Source organism: Geotrypetes seraphini, chromosome 4 (genome assembly GCF_902459505.1).
Source record: "Geotrypetes seraphini chromosome 4, aGeoSer1.1, whole genome shotgun sequence".
NCBI classification, from domain to species: Eukaryota; Metazoa; Chordata; class Amphibia; order Gymnophiona; family Dermophiidae; genus Geotrypetes; species Geotrypetes seraphini.
This window is the reverse complement of record NC_047087.1, coordinates 268,797,226-268,818,844: the sequence shown is the minus strand read 5'-3', so window position 1 is coordinate 268,818,844 and position 21,619 is coordinate 268,797,226.

Genomic DNA, 21,619 nt, shown 5'->3' with positions numbered 1-21,619 from the left:
TGGTTCTGCCCAGTCCATTCCCAGATCAACCCTTTTGAGTTAGTGCATGCATCTTGAAGTGATGATAATCAAGTCTACCATGCATCATGGAAAAGAGATGCTGCCCATTACTGCCTCATCCATTTCCGGCATTTTGAAATAATGGCCCCCTTTGAATAAAATAAAAGTTGTACCAAAACTGTTCTCCCCTACACGTTATGTTAAAATACTCATATTCTGCAAACACTGTAAAGGTCTATGCAAATTCCAACTAAAGAGAAACAGGCATTTCTGGAGAAAACACAATTAAGAATATGAATGAAATACAATTAATCTAAACAACTATGCTCTAAAATGTCTTAAACAAGAATGCTTTTTAACATAGGAGATGGTTTCGTGTCATTCTAATGTGTGGAGGTAGTGAGTTCCAAACCATCCCCATGACACAAGCTATTCCTGTCTGAGGAAAGGGATTGGGACTTGTATATTGTTTTTTTGTAGTTACACAACCACACTCAAAGTAGTTTACTTTTATAAAGGTACTTACTTTGTACCTAGGACAATAGAGAATTAAGTAACTTGCCCAAGGTCACAAGGAGCATCCCTGGGATTTGATCCCACAACTCTGCGCCTAACTGCCATTAGTTGGGCATGAGCATTTATACCAGTCTTTGGCAGGCATACCCACTATTCCCTGTAAGCTGAGCGGGATCCCTCCACCTATATTTCTGCCAGTCAAGAGTGTTGTTTTATTATCACATCTTCAATAGTGAGAGACAGGCAATCTTTGCAGGACTGCAGGGAACCTGCCTCTCTCTAGTGATGGAATACTCAATGTAGGCTCCCACTCAGCTCAGAGGGGACGATGCTCATGCCCAAAGTTAGGCCATTGCACACAGAATGGCTTTTATAGAAGTTGCATTTAGTGCGGATCGTCCTGTCATCTAACTTTGGATGACCTATACAGAATTCTCTAGATAGAGCATAAACTGAAAGGAGGCATTCGCATGAGTGGAGAATGGGAGGGGCATAATTGGGGCTACCATTTATGCATGCAGCTTACAGAATACTGTAAGTTATGTGTGCCTTTGACAGATTTGCAACGGGTCTGTGATTGGTGCAGGTCCAGCACCTTCGTAAACCTTAGGCACACAGATACTAGGTTACGCTAGTATTCTATAATAGAATCCCCAATGCCATTATAAATAGGCTCCCACTGTGCAGCATGAAGGCGCCTAAAAGGAGGCTTCCACTTACAGACTCACCAAGCTTTCTTTCATCTTACAATCCTGCTACAGTGGTATTTCAGCATCAACAAGACACAACTTTTCTACCTTATTTATCTGTTCCTTATGCATTTTCTTCTCAGCAGCAGCATTTGCTGCCTCCTGCTGAACAATCTGCATCTTGACTCGCTGTCTGTCCTGTGCTACTATCCCACATAAGCTATCATATTTTCTTTCTTGTGCTGTAATTTACTGTTGTGCTCATCTGGATTAACAAATCCAAATAACCACACTGGTCCTTCTAAATTCTTGGAAGGTTAACTTACTCCATCTGCTATGTTTAACAATAAATACAATTATCAATTCTATTTGCTTTTGTCATTATGCCTCTTTATGATAACCTGTGGTCTGACCAATTAATTTACCAAATGTGGGGTTGCCAGTAATGCCAGAACACTAACTGAGGGACAGTGTTTTCAGATAGAGTAGTTATTTGCATTGCAATAACAAAAAAATCACCAACAATGTTCAATGTATAAGTTTCCAAGTTTCCAAGTTTATTTAAAATTTTATATACCGCCTTATCAATAGTTTCAAGGTGGTTATACAATAAAATCAAGGGGAGGACAAATAATAACAAAAGGACCATACTGAAATGACAGTGGACAAATAAGACAAAAGGACATACTGAAATGAATGGAAAAAGGAATAACTACAATATAAATAAAGGAAAGAAAGAGGTATAGGCAAATACAAAAGGTAAGGGTAACACATAGCAGTCCAACTTAAGTGGGCTGAAAGTAAGTTTTTATAAAATCCTTAAATGGACAATCAAACTTGGAATGCATCATTAAAAAGGAATGTTTTAAGAAAAGATTTGAATTTCTCCATGGATGTTGTCTCTCTCAAATGGTTAGGTATTGAATTCCAAAGGAAGGGAGCAACAACCGAAAAGATGGAATTTCTTCTCGTATTAATATGTCTGAGTGATGGAACTACTAATAAATTTTGATCTGAAGATCGGAGGGTACATGAAGCGGAATTTGGTATCTAAAGTTTGTTAATAAATTAAGGTTGTCCAGTTTTTCTTGTTTTAAATGCAGCAGTAATGTTTTATAAGTGATATGGTGAGTGATGGGGAGCCAATGGGCTTTGATCAAGAGGGGAGTGACATGGTCAAATTTCTTGGCCTTAAATATGATCTTGACTGCAGTATTTTGGATTATCTGAAGACGTCTGATCCTTTTTTTGTAATTCCATGGTATAATAAGTTACCATAGTCCAGGCAGGAGATAGCCAAAGAATGAATAAGAATATTTAGAGCAGAATTATCAAGGAGGTTAGCTAGAGAATTACTGTGCTTATATGGTCATGAAAGTTGAGGTTCTCATCTAGAGTAATTCCTAAAAGTTTAATTGATTTAACTAATTGTACTGGAAAAGAATAAAATTTAATTGGGGGAGATCAGAGAAGATCCTTTCTTAATTGGAAAAACCATAGCTTTGGTTTTATTGATGTTATGTGATAACATATTAGTGTTAAGCCATTCACCTATTTTTTTCCAGCTTTTGATTGATATTGAAGTTATCTTCAAGGTTATCCAAGTTAATGGGATGAATTAGTTGGTTATCGTCTGCGTAGGCATAGATAGTAAAGCAATTGATTGTCCGAGAGTAATCAGGGGAGCAAGGAAAATATTAAAAAGCAAGGGAGAAAGGATTGATCCCTGAGGAATTCCAAAGTTGATTGGGTAAGATTCAGAAAAGGAGCTATTAAATGCTACTTTTGAAGAACGATCTTTAAAATATGAGATAAACCAGTCTAATATTTGATCTGATATTTCTATTTCCTGTAATCGACAATTGAGTAAGTGGTGGTCAATTATGTCAAAAGCCGAGGACAAATCTAAAGAGATGAGAATGACTGAGTTGTAATGATCCAAGTGATAAGTGATATTAGTAAGAAGATCAATGAGAGAAAGTTCAGTAGAATAATGTTTTCTGAATCCAGTTTGGTTAGGATACAAAGCATTGGTGGTTTCCACAAAGTCGGAAATTTGGTTAAAGACCACCTTTTCGGTAATTTTAGCTAGGAAGGGAATATTGGAAATTGGCCGATAATATGTATTGTCAGTAGCACTAATTTTAAAGTCTTTGATGATTGGGAGAATAATGGCTTCGTTCCAAAGTTTTGGTAAAGTACTTGTGATTAGACTAGTGGAAACTAAGTCAAATATGGATGATCCAAAGATTGCAAAGTATCGTTTGAGAATAAAAGGAGGGATGACATCTGTACTGGAACCCTTTATATTCATTGAGTTAATGATTCGCTGGATCTCTGAAATGAGAACACTTTGAAAGGGATAAGTTTGAGGGTTGAAAATCCAAATTAGTATGAGTAGAGGGTTGAAACAAAGCACGGATTTTTTGGATTTTATTAGTAAAATGATCTACCAAAGATTGCGCTGAAGGGAGTTGTAAGGAATCAAGATGGTTTTGATGTATTGTATAGCCTTAACTGCACCTAATGGAAAAATAAGGAAAAAGCCCCAGCTCCATATCTGACCAAAGTTTTCAACAGCTTTCAAATCATCATAGGCATTTAAAAAAAAAAACCTTCCCTCCAATATTTTAATTTCAAAATCAAATCAATATAGTTCTACAAAATTTATCTTAAGAGCTGAGGGCCTGATATTGAGACAGTGGGAGGCAACTTGGCTGCCATCCGGCCAGCAGCGTTGAATATCAGGGTCAAGGTTCACCACTGCAAACTTAGCTGGTCCAACTGAAATTCAACAACTGGCCAGCTAAGGCCTATCTAGCTGCTAGCCTTAGTCAGCCAGCCACTGAATATTGGCCTTGAATGGTTACGTCATGCAACATAGCTGGTTACTGGCTAGTCTTTATCTTTATTGGAAACTTCTATACTACTAGTAATGACTGGGTAGTCAATTCAGAGCAATTTTCAAAGACATCTGTAATGAATTTTAAGTACAGATTCAAGTTTGTTTTAAGAATGAGTTATCAGAAATATGGGCTAACTCCTCTGGAGTTCCCCAGGGTTCTCCTTTTCCCCGTCGCTTTTTAATATCTGCTTGGCATTTTTGGGGGAAAAAAAATGTAATTACGGAATAAAACTATTTAGCTATGTTGATGACATGACTATCATACTTCCATTAGACTCACATCTCAAATGTCTTACAAACATTATCATCGATAATAGTGATGGATGAGGAGTGGATGAAGTATCATAAAATCAAACTAAATTCAGAGAAAACCAGATTTTTCTTAGCATTCCTATTCAAATGTGATGAGGAAAATTTAACTTTAAATGGAATAACCTTTCCAATTACCTCAACTATTAGGATACTTGAAGTACATTTGGGACAGAAATTTATCAATGACTGCACAGATTGACGCTCAGGTTAAAAAGTGCTATTTTGAAAGTAAAAACTTCACTAGCTTCCGGTGATTTCTAGGATTCACTTTAAATGTATCTGCCTAATTTTCAAGATCCTACATGGCATTCTTCCTCCCCTAATCCTACTATCCTGGAATTCTTCAAGACCTGACCTGACACTACCAGATCCGCCCACATACTCAAACTATCTTTCCCTTCGTTAAAAGGTGTCATGTATGCAGGTAAATTAGGGAAATCCCTTTTCTTCAAATTCACTGAGCTTTGGAATAACCTCCCTGCCCTGCTGCAGAACCTAGGCTCATTCCAATTATTCTGAAAGCATCTGAAAACCTGGCTTTTCTCCAAAACGTAAAGCTATCTATTTAAAATGTAAAGCTAGCTATCTTCTTCATAACCTCTAATTTCTTATTATGTCCTTCCCTCATTTATTTAATTATCTGTAAACCGTGTTGAGCTCTATCTTTATGGAGATGATGCAGTATACAAACTTAAGGTTCAGTTTAGTTTAGTTTATATTATGAAAGCTTCATACCATCAGGCCTTACTTTGACTATAGCTCATTTAGACTACTGGTCCAATCACTTGTTTTGGGAATATTGGATTACTGTACTATCGTACACTTGGGCGGTCTTCAAAAAAATAATTATTGACTGCGAATGATACAAAACACCGCAGTACATATCATTTTTAGATTAAAAAAGGCAGATCATTTAACCATGCCAGTAGAACGAGCCTGTGGCGGTTTTCTGGCTCCTACTGCGCATGCAGAGTTTGAAATGGCAACCACGGATGCAAGGAGGCGGAGAACACACTGGCGACTCCCCCATCTTGTCCACACTCACTCTAAGAGGACCATGCAATGGAAGCAGCCGAGGTTTGGGAGCAGGTAGAACATGCCGGTGACTCCCCCCTCCTGCCCTCACTCATTCTAAGAGGATCATGTAACGGAAGTAGCCGAGGTTTGGGAGCAGGTATTGATGGATAGGGGGAGCAGGGAAGAGGTGCTGCTGGACAGGGGGGAGGTAAAAGAAAGGGAGAAGGCCTACTGCTGGACAGGGGGAGCAGGCAAGGGGTGGTGGTGGACAGCTAAGGAGAGAGAGAGACAGAAAAAAAGAAAGACAGACAGAAAAAAGCGGCCAAGGAGAGAGAGAGAAAGAAAGACAGACACACACATCTATTCTAGCACCTGTTAATGTAACGGGCTTAAAGACTAGTAATGAATAAAATGACAAGGCAACTTTAAAATATCTGATGGCATGATAATATGGTCTAGTCTAAGGAGTTTTAGGGCTAAATCAAGATAACATGACAGGTCATGGACCTGATGGGCTGCCACGGGTGCGGACTGCTGGGCGCGATGGACCTCTGGTCTGACCCAGCGGAGGCAAATTCTTATGTTCTTATGTTCTTAGATTAATTGAAGATACGGTATAGAGACTCTGAAGCTGATATAGTTTATTTATAATTGAACAGGCCTATTTCAAAACTACAGAACTTGCATGCATTTGATCTATTTAACAAAATCAACTTATGTATTACGCAAAATATAGACTTGATGTGCAGCAATATGCCAGTAATATGAGTAGTTTAAGTCTTCAAATTTTGTTTGGCTCCAAGATAATTTGAAAATTTGTGCATTTCGGCATGGGTATAAAAGCATACCAGTTACTAAAAAGAAAGTACCACTAGCCTCGTGCCTCACAAATCAGAAGGTGAATTGAAATCTTTTATTGTCTCGATATTTTATACATCATGCCGTTGACATTTCAGAAAGCATTGCTTACATATTTTATGAGTTATGGATGGCTATAACTCAAACTTTGAAACTAAAAATGCACACATTACACTGCATAACATGTCATAACATATTTTATGTCTTCATTTCATGAAATATGAAATGGATTTTGGAGGTAGGACTTATTCATATCAAATTTCAACTCAGAGTCACTATTCTTAACATATACTGATTTCAGGTAAGCGATCAGATGTAGATTATCAACACCTCTCTCACTGTAAATTAGGGATAGCCCACCCAGCTGAACATTTTCTGTACTAGCGATAGTCTGCATTGAATTCTTTCCTTCAACTGGTCAGGAGATTTACTAAAATTCAATGCTACGAGCTTCCTTTCCAATTAACTTTTCAAATATTAATATATCATGGGGTCATTTCATTGCATCTTGTAATAATGTAGGATTAGTGTTTCAAGATATTTTTAATAGAGTGAAATCAACCAATTAGACCTGAATATAAATTAACTTTCTACTTTGTATGCATTCTTCATTTGCACAGATGGTTTTTTAAAGGCTTGAGTCATAATATGGAATGTGATTATGGGTGCATTAGTCTGTATTTAGAAATATTTCAGTAAAGGTGAATAAAATTATGTTGTTTTAATTTATATTATATGCATATAGGTTTGTGTTCAGGATCACAAGTATAGAGATGTAGGTCTTTTCTATTTTCACTTTATAGCCATAGTCCCCCATTTCCTGTGATTTCAGCAGTCATGATAATTGCCACATAATTTAATTTTTATTCATTTTATTCCTCCTACCTTCCACAAGATATTGGGAGCTATAATTTCAGGAGGTTGTAAATCTAATCTTACCCTTGAACATGTCTTAGATCTCTCTGGAGTTGATGCAATAAACTACACATTAAGAACAGGCTACTGGGCTTGATGGACCATTGGTCTGACCCAGTAAGGCTATTCTTATGTTCTTAATGTATGCTGATAATTATTATATGTACAGCTTAACACATGCTAAAAATAATCTACTTTACTTCCAATGCAAATAGTATGCAATAGCATGCAAGTTCTGCAGCATTAAAAAAATATGCCAGCATAAAAATATACATAGATTATACACAGTGGGGTCCTTTTATTAAGATGTGCTGACCGATTTAGCGCGCGTTAACCAATTTAGCATGCACTAATCGATTTAGCGCACGCTAAATGCTAAGGCACCCATAGAATATAATGAATGCCTTAACATTTAGCGCGTGATAATCTTTAGCACACGCTAAATTGGTTAGCGCGTCTTAGTGAAAGGACACTACAGTTTTCTACATCTGGTCTTTCTGCACCTCAGTAATGATTGGTCCTTTGTAAGGAAAGTTAAGTGCTTAAAAAAAGTTTAGTAAAAGGACTCCACAATTTCGTAAAAGCACTTATTCCAGGGTTGGGCAATTTTGGTCCTTGAGGGCTGTCATCCAGTTGGGTTTTCAGGATTTCTTTGATGAATAAGGAAGAGATCTGTTTGCATGTCCTGTTTTCATTGGGTGCAAATAGGTTGCATGCATATTCCTTGGGGAAATCTTGAAAGCCTGACTAGATAGCAGCCCTCAAGGACCATAGTTGCCCACCCCCTGCCTTATGCAAAAGCAAAACAAGCCAGACTGCTACAGATCCCAGCACAAATCCCAGCAGAATCCCTTACTTTTCTTAGATAGTCATAAAGTAGAAACAGAAACATGCAAACAGAAATGAACACCTCAATACCTCAGGCTCTGTTAGACATGCAATCCTGAAAAAAGAAAAAATAGAATTACATTTTCTCCTATAATTTGCAAAATGCAAAAACAGAAGGGATGCACATTTCCCTGTGCTAGTATATACTAATTACAAATAAATCGGAAACAAAAAAAGATCAATATTCTATCACATGGAGAACATTTCTCGATTATCTGACCTTCGCTAATCTGGCCACCCGGCATTTCCGACATACCCCCGGTGATGTCATTGCATTGCCGTTAAGAAGTCCACAGCTTTACTCCCTCTTGGGCTAATAAGGAAGCTTAACTGTCCGCTCAATCGACTTTGAACGCGCTTCTACATGAGCGGACAAAGTAGTATCTCTTTCACAGATGATTCAACTTTCATAAATACAGTAACCAAGTGGGCAAATTGTTGGCACGTGTTGCTCATACTTGGCAGGGCCCTCGTTATATCTCAGGGCTTAAAGATCATCATAGGGTGCTACATCATAAGATGCAGGATATTCTAGGGATCTTTCATAAATTTTTTAGCAACATGTATGCTTCTCCATTTACTTCTTCTGCGGGTCCTTCACTTTCTGATTATATAGCTGATTCCTTCTTCCTAAATTTACTCCAGCCCTTTTGGCAATGCTCAATGCCCCCCTGACGATGCGGGAGGTACAGAAGGGAATCAAATCCATGAGTCACGCAACGGCCTGGGGTCCAGGTACAGGCTTCTCCTTCCCCAATTGTGTGCACCTCTTCTTTCACACTTGAACAGGTTATCTCGGTGGGGGAGTTTCCTGCAGGGTCCAATGTGGTGCCGATTTCATTAATTCCTAAGCTGGGTAGAGACTTGCTGGTCCCTGAATCTTATCATCCTATTTCTCTTCTAAATGTTGACATCAAGATCCTGGCTCGTCTTTTGGCAGATTTAATTTGCTCTGTGCAAAGGTAGACAGTCTGCGGTTGTGTTGTCAAAGGTAGACAGTCTATGGTATTTTGTCTATTTTTCACTGTGGACAAATGCAATGTGATGCACATTGGGAAGAATAACCTGAATCACAGTTATCGGATGCTGGTGTCCACCTTGGGGATTAGTGCCCAAGAAAAGAATCTGGGTGTCATTGTAGACAATACGATGAAATCTTTCGCCCAATGTGCGGCAGCGGCCAAAAAAGCAAATAGGATGCTAGGAATCATTAAAAAAAGGGATGGTTAACAAGACTAATATTGCTCCATGGTGCAACCTCATCTGGAGTATTGCATTCAATTCTGGTCTCCTTACCTCAGGAAAGATATAGGACTCCTTTTACTAAGCTGTGATAGTGTTTTTAGCGTGCGCAGAATTGCCGCACGCGCTAAACCCATGCTACACGGCTAGAACTAACACCAGCTCAATGCTGGCATTAGCGTCTAGCGTGCGGGGCAATTCTGCATGCGCTAAAAATGCTATCACAACTTAGTAAAAGGAGCCCATAGTGGCGCTAGTAAAGGTTCAAAAAAGAGCGACCAAGATGGTAAAGGGGATGGAACTCCTCTTATATGAGGAAAGACTAAAATGGTTAGGGATTTTCAGCTTGGAAAAGAGATGGCTGAGGGGAGATATAATTGAAGTCTACAAAATCCTGAGTGGAGTAGAACGGGTACAAGTGGATCGATTTTTCACTCTGCCAAAAATTAAAAAGACTAGGGGACACTCGATGAAGTTACATGGAAATTTTTTTTCACTCAGAGAATAGTTAAGCTCTGGAACGCGTTGCCAAAGCATGTTATAAGAGTGGATTGCGTAGCTGGTTTTAAGAAAGGTTTGGACAAGTTCCTGAAGGAAAAGTCCATAGTCTGTTATTGAGAAAGACACAGGGGAAGCCACTGCTTGCCCTGTGACTGTAGTATGGAATATTGCTACACCTTGGGTTTTGGCCAGGTACTAGTGGCCTGTATTGGCCACCATGAGAACAGGCTACTAGGCTTGATGGACCATTGGTCTGACCCAGTGACTCTATTCTTATGTTCTTATATATATATGGTGTGGCTTGCCAGATGTGTCATCTTAATGATTGGTTTCGGGACATCCATCATTTTTCTTTCACATTTGCGGAAACCTCATTGTTGCGCCCGTTACATTTCAGCAGTCTCCTTCATGCTCCTTTATGGTATTTTGATTCTTCCTTACGATCGTTCCCTGTATATTTTTCGATCTGTCAGTTGTGTGAGTTATTGCAGATCCCTTCTGCTACGACTGCATTGCTACCAATTTGGGGTCCCCTTGTTCTCTCTGGGATTTACCACAGTTACTTTTCGCAGGTGGCGATCCCGTAATCTTCTTTATCAACATCAGGTTTTGTCGGAGGATGGCTCTTTGCAGTCCTTTGCGGACCTCCAGGTAAAGTTCCAACTTCCCCCTTCTGACCAATTTGCATACTGGCAATTGAGACATTATATACACTCTTTGCCTCCTGGAATCCTTACTGAAGAGGGCTTGGAGATCCTTAGGGAAGCACTATACTTAGAGGCGCAGGGCCCTATTCCACTGTGTTTCCTTTTAAAATCTTTGGAAGAATTCCTCCCCAACTTCAATTATACCTTTGTGGGTCAGCAGTGGTCTCGTGATCTGGGGGTTCCTATATCAATAGATCTTCTTCAATGTTGTCTCTGGTTCACCTCGCAGATGCGATTATCTGTTGCTCTTTGGGAACTCAATTATAAGACGGTCATGTGGTTACACGTGTCTCCCAGGTGGGCACAACAGATTTCTTTGCAGGCGGATGCTCGCTGCCCCAAGTGTCACTTTATTGGAGCCACTTTAGGCCACATGTCTTTTGTCTGCCCCAGTGTACGCGTCTTTTGGGAGAGGGTCTTGGATCACATTTGCACCTTATGGAGAGCTCATTATATAGTCTCCCCCATCTTTTGTTCTTTCAATGAAGAGTGGTAGCCCCGGTGCTAAAAGGTCTACCTTGCTTTTTACGCAAGGGTTTATTGTTGTGGAAAAAAGTTATACTATTGTGCTGGCTGGAGGAGTCTCCTCCCTCTTTGTCACAGTGGAGGGCAGCTATAATCCAGCTTCTTCTGGTGGAGGGGTAGATCGTTTCTACTCTGGAATATCGCACAGGCCAGCACCTGCAAACTGTTTGGGCACCATTTTGGGACTCTCCTAGGCCTGCTTCCCGCAGTTATTTGCTCAATTTGTGATACCTATTATGGCTGAGCTTCTCATCCCTTGACATCTGCAGAGACTTCATAGATTCATACTATATGCCTGGATCATGGGGGGTGGGTGGGGGGATGGTGAAAATATCAGAACTGTTATATTCTTGCAACTATGATTACTGTTCCTTGTCCTTGAGTTCTATGGCCTGGCTCTCTGAGTTGTAATTTCTATTGCTTGTTTAATAAAAATATTTTTTTTTTAAAAGAAGTCCACAGCTTCTCTTCCTGTTTTCTGGCTTTACACACTGCAAGAAAGCTATGTTTTATCAAGCTGAGACCATGCTTTTCCAGAATGCGCAGCGATGTTTGGACCTGGGTCCCCGTTTTTGCAGCAAGGAAACCATTTTGATTTCAGATCATGCTTCTCTGCAACTGATACTCCTTCATGTACCCCTCATTGCGTCACCATTAAGAAGCACACAGGTTCTCTTCTGGTTTTCTGGCTTCATGCGCTGCAAGGAAGCCATGTTTTTTTTGATCTGACACCATGCTTTTCCAGTATATGTAGTATGGGACTCTGTTTTTTTTCATCGTAGACCATACTCTGAAAGATATTTTAAGCAGAGACCTTACTTTTAGAGCATTGCAGCAATTTTTGGACGTGACACACTGCTGCTCTGCAAAGGCAGCACCGCACTTGAGAGTGTCGCGGAGACAAAAATTCATCCCCATTTCCATATTCTCATCCCCGTCCCCTCACAGTCCCTGCAGTGAAGTGCATTTTCATTCCCTCACCGTCCCCGCAGTTTTAATTTTCTTTCCTGCATCTCCCCACACAAAGCGGAAAGATGATTTTATGCAATTTTATGGGCCTAAGGCATTGTAAATAAACATTATAAGCCTATAGAGGGGAGTTTCTAACTTCTATTTTGACTGAAAGAACATCAATAAAAATACAACTTGTGAGGCATGCTGGCCTGGATTCTGCATTGTGCACAGAAACCCAAACATCAGGACCAAGTTGATGTGAGCAAAAATTTCCTATTATCTTACTTTGTAAGCATTTCTTCAGATACATCACAGACACACACAAACATTCACAGGAAAGTTGCAAAGAATTCCCGGAGCCATACTCTGCAAGCTTCCCTTACTTATTCGCCTTTATAGCTAGTCTGAGTAAAATTCAGGTACTGGATGTTTAATGCAGCTTAAAAAAAAACACTGCTCCCCCTTGTACAGTATAAGGACCACTCTAAAATAAATAAATAAACTGTGTGCATTCAATGGAATTATGTACCAAAAAAATCAAAATACCGTATTTTCGCGGATATAACGCGCGCGTTATACGTGATTTTACGTACCGCGCATACCCCTCGCGCGTTATATGCCTGAGCGCGGTATACAAAAGTTTTTAAACATAGTTCCCACCCCGCCCGACGCCCGATTCACCCCCCCAGCAGGACCGCTCGCACCCCCACCCCGAACGACTGCTCGCACGCGCTCCCACCCGCACCCGCATCCACGATCGGAGCAAGAGGGAGCCCAAGCCCTCTTGCCCGGCCGACTCCCCGACGTCCGATACATCCCCCCCCCCGGCAGGACCACTCGCACCCTCACCCCGAAGGACCGCCGACTCCCCAACAATATCGGGCCAGGAGGGAGCCCAAACCCTCCTGGCCACGGCGACCCCCTAACCCCACCCCGCACTACATTACGGGCAGGAGGGATCCCAGGCCCTCCTGCCCTCGACGCAAACCCCCTCCCCCCAACGACCGCCCCCCCCCCAAGAACCTCCGCCCGTCCCCCAGCCGACCCGCGACCCCCCTGGCCGACCCCCACGACACCCCCACCCGCCTTCCCCGTACTTTGTGTAGTTGGGCCAGAAGGGAGCCCAAACCCTCCTGGCCACGGCGACCCCCTAACCCCCCCCCGCACTACATTACGGGCAGGAGGGATCCCAGGCCCTCCCGCCCTCGACGCAAACCCCCCCCCCCCCCCCCCCCCCCAAGAACCTCCGCCCGTCCCCCAGCCGACCCGCGACCCCCCTGGCCGACCCCCCCACCCCCCTTCCCCGTACCTTTGGAAGTTGGCCGGACAGACGGGAGCCAAACCCGCCTGTCCGGCAGGCAGCCAACGAAGGAATGAGGCCGGATTGGCCCATCCGTCCTAAAGCTCCGCCTACTGGTGGGGCCTAAGGCGCGTGGGCCAATCAGAATAGGCCCTGGAGCCTTAGGTCCCACCTGGGGGCGCGGCCTGAGGCACATGGGCCAAACCCGACCATGTGTCTCAGGCCGCGCCCCCAGGTGGGACCTAAGGCTCCAGGGCCTATTCTGATTGGCCCACGCGCCTTAGGCCCCACCAGTAGGCGGAGCTTTAGGACGGATGGGCCAATCCGGCCTCATTCCTTCGTTGGCTGCCTGCCGGACAGGCGGGTTTGGCTCCCGTCTGTCCGGCCAACTTCCAAAGGTACGGGGAAGGGGGGTGGGGGGGTCGGCCAGGGGGGTCGCGGGTCGGTCGGAGGTTCTTGGGGGGGGGCGGTCGTTGGAGGGAGGGGGTTTGCGTCGAGGGCAGGAGGGCCTGGGATCCCTCCTGCCCGTAATGTAGTGCGGGGTGGGGTTAGGGGGTCGCCGTGGCCAGGAGGGTTTGGGCTCCCTTCTGGCCCAACTACACAAAGTACGGGGAAGGCGGGTGGGGGTGTCGTGGGGGTCGGCCAGGGGGGTCGCGGGTCGGCTGGGGGACGGGCGGAGGTTCTTGGGGGGGGGGCGGTCGTTGGGGGGAGGGGGTTTGCGTCGAAGGCAGGAGGGCCTGGGATCCCTCCTGCCCGTAATGTAGTGCGGGGTGGGGTTAGGGGGTCGCCGTGGCCAGGAGGATTTGGGCTCCCTCCTGGCCCAATATTGTCGGGGAGTCGGCGGTCCTTCGGGGTGGGGGTGCGAGTGGTCCTGCCGAGGGGGGAGAAGAATCGGACGTCGAGGGGGGGCATCAGGCTTTCAGGATGGGGACAGGACTTCAAGGGGGAACAGGCAGACCTTCAAGGGGGGACAGGCAGACCTTCAAGGGGGGACAGGACTTCAAGGGGGACAGGCACGGAGAGGCGGGGCAGTGCACCGAAAGTCAGGGCGGGTGAACGGTGAGTCGGGGCAACCAGAGGAGAGGCGGGGCAGTGCACCGAAAGTCAGGGTGAGTCGGGGCAACCAGATGAGAGTCGGGGAGGGCGAAAGGAGAGTCGGGGTGGCCAGAGGAGAGTCGGGGAGAGCGAAAGGAGAGTCGGGGTGGCCAGAGGAGAGTCGGGCAGCATGCGCGTTATATGCCTGAGCGCGGTATAGAAAAGTTTTTGTACATATCATCGTGATTTCTGCGCGCTATACCCCTGTGCGCGTTTTACAATGGTGCGCGTTATATCCGCGAAAATACGGTAATGTACAGAAGATCAACATATTGAACAGAATATTTGCAGTATTCTGGAAATATATGGAGGTACTTTAATACTTATAATATGTGTTACCTGTATTAGCTGTACCTAATATAGCTGCAGGATGAGAACTAGGAAGGCCACTGCTGCTCCTTGAGATAATGCAATAAAAATATATCACCTTATTTTCATTTTCTATATTTATAAATGTTAAATAACACACGTACCACGCTATTTTATCTTATACTAAAAATAAAATCCATTGTTTTTACATTTGTTGTCTGACCACTTTATCTATAGTAATTGTGTTGGTCCCAGTCTCTGGTTTCTGCTTTCCACAGTTTACCCTTAACTCTCTTTTGGGTCCTTTTACTAAAGCATGCTAACCATTTTAGCGCACGCTAAATGCTAACGCGTGCTAATGCGTCCATTATATCCTATGGATGCATTTGCACTCGTTAGCATTTAGTGCACACTAATTTTTAGTGCACGCTAAATCAGCTACCGCACCTTAATAAAAGGATTACTTTGTCTCTGTCATTTTTCTCTCCTTTCTTCTCCTTTTCCTTTCAGCTTTTTCTAATATACAGTTTTAGGTTTTCTTTTTTCTTTTTTACTGTGTCTACTACCTACAGTTTGCCATTTCTTTCCCTTGCTTTGGATTCCTATTTCATTTCCCCAATCCTCTTTCACCTCCCCTTCTCCCCTCACACACATTCAGCATTTGCCTCCTCTCTTTCACTCTTCCATCCAGTGTGTACCTTCTTTCAGTCCCCTCACTCTCCACTTGCATCCAGTGCCTGCTTCTCTCCACCCTCCTATTTCTAACCAGGGTCAGCCTTCTATCTCCCCCTGATACCATCTAGCATCTACCTTCTGTCCTCCCATGCCATCCAGTGTATCTAACCCCTCCCCTTAAATCCAGCATGTCTGTCTCCATGTCCATCTTTTATCCAGATTTTAACTCCTCTCCCTTTCTTCATTTGTGAATGTCCCCCTGTCTTCCCCATCCAGTGTGTTTGTCCCCCTCCCCTTCCATCTAGTATGGCTGTTGTCCTCCCCTTCCATCTAGTGTGACTGTCCCCCTACCTACATCATCCAGTGTCTGTCCCCCTCCCATCCAGTGTGGCTGTCCCTCTCTCCCTCATCCAGCATCTGTACTCCTCCCCTTCCATCCAGCATGTTGGTCCCCATCTCCCTCATCAAGCATGTCTGCCCTCTCCCCTTCCATCCAGCATGTCTGTTCCCCTTCCATTCAGTATGGCTGTTCCCATCTGCCTCATTCTGCATGTCTGTCCCTCTCCCCATCCACCCAACGTGTCTGTCTCCCTCATCCAGCATGTATTCCTCCTCCCCTTCCATCCAGTGTGTCTGTTCCCCTCATCCAATATGTCTGTCCCAGTCTCTCCCCTCCTGCATCTAGATACCCCCCTCTCATCTGACTCTGCCCCTGCCACTGCTGCAATCACTGCTGCTTCTCTAGACTAACAGCAGCGGAGGCAAAACAACAAAAAGCTTTCATGAGTTCTTTCTCTTCCTTCTCGTGGCTGCTTGCTGTGCCCAAGAGCTGGAAGTGACATCAAAGGGAGGCAGGTCTGACAGCTGTAAGGAGGAAGAGAAAAGACTCGTGATGGTTTTTGTTTTGCCTCCGCCACTATTAGTCTAGAAAAGCAGCAGTGTTTGCAGGAGTGTCGAGGGTGGTGTTGGTGTCAGGTGAGAGGATAAAAAGCAACAGTAGCAATGGCAGATGCTTCCCCATTACCATGAGATTGCCACGAGAACGGTTACCGCTCCCGCGGCACTACTGCTGAACAGTCCATGACATTCCCAGGGGATTTTCTAGGGTTCTTCTCATGACCATGGTAATTACTGTGATATTGCTATGGTAACGGTTCCCATGTCACTCTCTAGGCAACACTATTTGACCCGAGAGCCTGTTTTTCCTGCCAGGGACCTGTTTTTGATCTGAGACCATACTTTTGCAGCAAGGGAACCAATAGTAAGATTCTTGTGTGCAATGAGTTTAATCCAAGTTTCTGAGTTTATAAAAAATTTGTTATACCACCTTATCAAAAATTTCAAGGTGGTTATACAGGAAAATCAAGGAGGGGACAAATTATAACAAAGAAACATCATCAGTTAAAACAACGGACGAATAAGACCAAAGGACATACTGAAACGAGTGGAAAAAGAAGAACTACAATTGAAATAAAGAAAAGAGAAAAACACAGGAAAATACAAAAGGGTAGGGTAACACATAGCAGTCCAACTTAAGCGGGCTGAAATTAAGTTTATAAAATCCTTAGGACAGTCAAACTTGAAATGCATCCTTAAAAAGGAATGTTTTAAGGAAGGATTTGAATTTCTTCATAGGTATTGTCTCTCTTAAGAAGTTAGGCATTAAATTCCAAAGAGGAGACTGAGAGGGGACATGATCAAAACATTCAAAATACTGAAGGGAATAGACTTAGTAGATAAAGACAGGTTGTTCACCCTCTCCAAGGTAGAGCGAACAAGAGGGCACTTGCTAAAGTTAAAAGGGGATAGATTCCGTACAAAAGTAAGGAAGTTCTTCTTCACCCAGAGAGTGGTAGAAAACTGGAACACTCTTCCGGAGGCTGTTATAGGGGAAAACACCCTCCCGGGATTCAAGATAAAGTTAGACAAATTCCTGCTGAACCAGAATGTACGCAGGTAAAGCTAGTCTCAGTTAGGGTACTAGTCTTTGACCAAAGGGTCACCTCATGAGCGGACTGCTGGGCACGATGGACCACTGGTCTGGCACAGCAGCAGCAATTCTTATGTTCTTATGTTCTAATGGCATTTCTCCTTGCATTGATGTGTCTAATTGATGGAAGTACTAATAGATTTTGATCTGAGGATCGGAGGGCGCATGGTGAAGAGTATCGGATCAGACGTTTGTTGATAAATTCCAGCTGTCCTGTTTTTCTTGTTTTAAACGTCAGCATTAATGTTTTATAAGTGATACGGTAATCAATAGGAAGCCAACGGGCTTTAATCACGAGGGAAGTGACATGGTCGAATTTCTTGGCCTTAAATATGATCTTAACGGCAGTATTCTGGACTATCTGTAAACGTCTAATCTCTTTTTTTTTTTTGTAATTCCATGGTATAAAGTGTTACCATAATCCAGACAAGAGATAACCAAAGAATGAATACGAATATTTAAAGCAGAATGTATTGAATGTACACCTGTTCCTATTCTTGTTTGTTCATTTACATTTACAGCACTTTTAGGACTCCATTTACTAAGGTGCGCTAGCGGTTTTAGCGCGCGCTTAGCGCATGCTATAATGCCCCGCGCGCTAGACACTAATGCCTTCATAAAGCTTGCGTTAATATTTTTCATTTAGCGAGTGGTTTGCACGCACTAAACTTCAGCGTGCGCTAAAAACGCCAGCGCACCTTAGTTAAAGGAGCCCGTAGTCTTATTCTCATTGTTAAATCGGTTTTGCCTGTGAACTTGGAGTGCGAAGAGTTTCCAATTTCAGTTCTGCTGTTTTGGATATCTGTTTCACACAGTCTTTGACTAGAGTACAAAAAAAACAAACCAAAAAACAACCCAAAAGCAGGGAGCTTGGGAAATGAGGCTCCAATCAAGCTCTGTACAATTTTCAGCTTACCGTATTGTTTCATTTTTACATTATTTGTATTTGAAAAATTTTAATAAAATATGATTTTTTAAAAAAAAAAAAGCTCAGTTCTATATTTCTGTTCACAATTTCTGCTGTAGAAAACAACTCAAGTGAGGCTGTACACGCAGTACAGAAATATAGTTCCCTTGTTTGATTCTGTATTTCTGTTCACTTTGTTGCTGATTAGTGTTAATAGACCATATTTTAAATACTGATTTAAATTTGTAAATACATATTTTAAATTTATACCTGTCCTATATGCATAAAGTGCAGTATGTTTTCTGTTCATATTTTAAAGGGTTACCATTGTTATTTGTATTATCCAAAACATAGCACTAAGACTCATCTACTCATTAAAGAAACATGATCACATTACAGAAGCATATCTCCAATCGCACTGGCTTCTGATCCCAGCAAGAATACAATTTAAATTCTACTGCCTACTATTTAAGACTTTATACGGAGACAGTCCAAACTACCTGAATAACCGCTTCATCCACAACACCACAACCAGACATAGGAAAACTCACACCCCATTCTCATACCCCCCAATTAAGGAGGTCAAACGGAAAAAACTATATGATGGCCTCCTGGCCACTCAAGCAGCCAAACTACACAGCCAAACCGCCAATCTACTGACGGCATCCCTCGACTACAAGACTTTTAGAAAAGAAATAAAGACCATACTCTTCAAGAAAACTCAGAAAAAAGAAATAATACCGCAAGTCTCAAACTCCACCTCTCACTAAAGCCAACTACCCCAAACAATTAACCTTACCCATTTCTCACTCTTTTTGAAAATGACCAATTTTTTTTTTTTTTTTGTAAGTTCTTGTTGTAATACATCTTGGATAATTCTTTTGTAATCCGCCTTGAACTGCAAGGTAATGGCGGAATAGAAATCCCTAATATAATGTAATGTAATTATCCTACTTTTCACCGATTTAAATCACATATTCAGTGTCATGCCCAGTCTGGATGTTTCAAATCATACCTGCTGTAGCACTCTCTTGCGGGACGTCCCTAGATCCAATGCTGACCTGGCAGGATTCCTTCCTCCAGCAAGCTCCATTGGTTCCTGAATGCCTGGCATTTGGTACCTACATTTGAGGAATAAGGGTGTTAGCTGGTGGGATTTCTCTCCCTTCCCCCCTCTCCCCAGACAACCACAACACATGTGACCATGAACGAGGCTGTTACAGTAGCAGTATTTATAAATTGTATTAATTAAAAAAAACTATGAGCTCCTTTTACGCACGTGCTAGCCAAAAATCTACCGCCTGTTCAAAAGGAGGCGGTAGCGGCTAGCGCGCATGGCGATTTAGCGCACGCTATTCTGCGCGTTAAGGTCCTAGCGTGCCTTTGTAAAAAGGAGCCCTGTGGATTTCCCAGCCATTACCAACAGTGCATTTAAACAGTTATGCATTCCTATATTGCATTAAGTAACCTTTCAGATAATGTGGAGGGTACTAATCCTCAGACAATTACCAGATAATTAGGAAAACAGAAGGTAGCTGGGAGGGGGAGGGGAGTCTATCCATCTTTCATTACTAATTGTTTTCCCTTTCTACTGTACTACAAGTCTCACCTGTATGTAAGAGTATAGCTGGACTAGTGGTTGCTACAAATCCCAGGATGATCTGTTATTGGCCTGTTTCCACTATTCTGCTCTCTAGTCCCAGAGCTCCACCTTAGTGGCTAGCTCCACCCCTCTTAAAGCTGTGAATCTGATGTACAGCGCTACATATGTCTCGTAACGCTATAGAAATGGTTAACAGTACTAGTAGTAGTAGTGCCCCTTAGCCCTTGGGGCACTTCTGTCCAAACAGAGGAGAGAACGCAGTTCGTGTTTGAGATTGCACCGATATACACTCAGGTTTGTCTTTGATCGGGACTTGAATCTTTTACATTGTTGAATGTTGCATTGTTCAAATATATATGAGACAACCATACAGACCCCTGATGCAGGCTTTTCGTTAAAACACTGACAGTTTCGGACCTTTTGTGAATAAAGATTAAGTCCCAATTCTTTAGGCCTTTGAGCTGTTATTTTGTGGTAGACACTTCTGTCCAGGGCCATAACTTCTCAGACATAGGACTCCTATCGCATGGGACAATTAGTCCCTGGACACCACTTAACTTCAGCTGCCTGGGGCCTGAAGAGTCATGGCTGCTAAGTCTGAGCTGCCCAGGGCCTGCAGTCACTTCACTGCTTTTCTTTCTTTCTTTTTTTATTAATAAGTTTTACATATTTAACCAAACAATGCACTTGTACAGCAAAGTGAGTGCCACAAAGCAAAATTTAAAAAGGTAACACCATTTAGTAAATTAGGAAATAAACTCACTCAAGTCCACCATATGGGGATCCAAGATATATAAGAAGATTGCAAGAAATAAGCAACATTTCTGGAAATCGATATGGGGAAAGATTATTATGATACTTGGTGTTCCTCTGCCATTGACATATGAGACCAAAGAATTCAGTTGACAAAAACAAAAGCAGACTTCTTTTAATTTTGATCGGGGTTGCTATGCAGATGATAACCAGGAATTGGAAAAATTATGACCGGTTGAACCTCTCCTTTTGGTGGGAAACATTGTGCTTATATTACAAGTATATATAAAAAAAAAAAATTCTAATCAAGGCAGTCTTAATGCATTAAGAAAGCTACAGCTCTTCAGAGTCTACCATGTGCAAACGTGATTCTCCTAAATGTCTTTTGGTTGCCAGGAAAGCTATGAGGTGTGATGGCTCAAAGAATACGTACTTAATGAACTGATATCTTATGACACATTTACACAGGTATCTCAAAAAGAAAAGGCAGCGTTGATCTGGAGAACTCCAGGTCTCATTCATGACTAATGACGCTTCTGTGTATCTCAAGATTATAATTTTTCTGAATGTTTCTAAAGTCCCTAAAACTTTTCTCTATTTTTAAAGTACATCTTCATTAGCCAATCTTTATCTGGGGTAAGTGCAACAGTAATAATTGAAGTTGCTGGAATAAATGTCTCTGTATCAAAGATTCCAGTACAGCTGAAACATCTAAGGCCCTCTTTTACTAAACTGCGATAGAGGTTTATTCCGTAGCCAGGGGTGATAAATGTTCCGACGCTGCTCCAACACTCATAGGAATTCTATGAGCGTCGAAGTAGTGTCAGAGCACTTAGCACCCTGGTCCATGGCAAAAAATTTCTATCATGGCTTAGTAAGGGGGGGAGGTGTAAATTAGATATATCTTGATCTTAGCATTGTTGCAATTCTTTTGAAGGCAAATAATAGGCATTAGAAA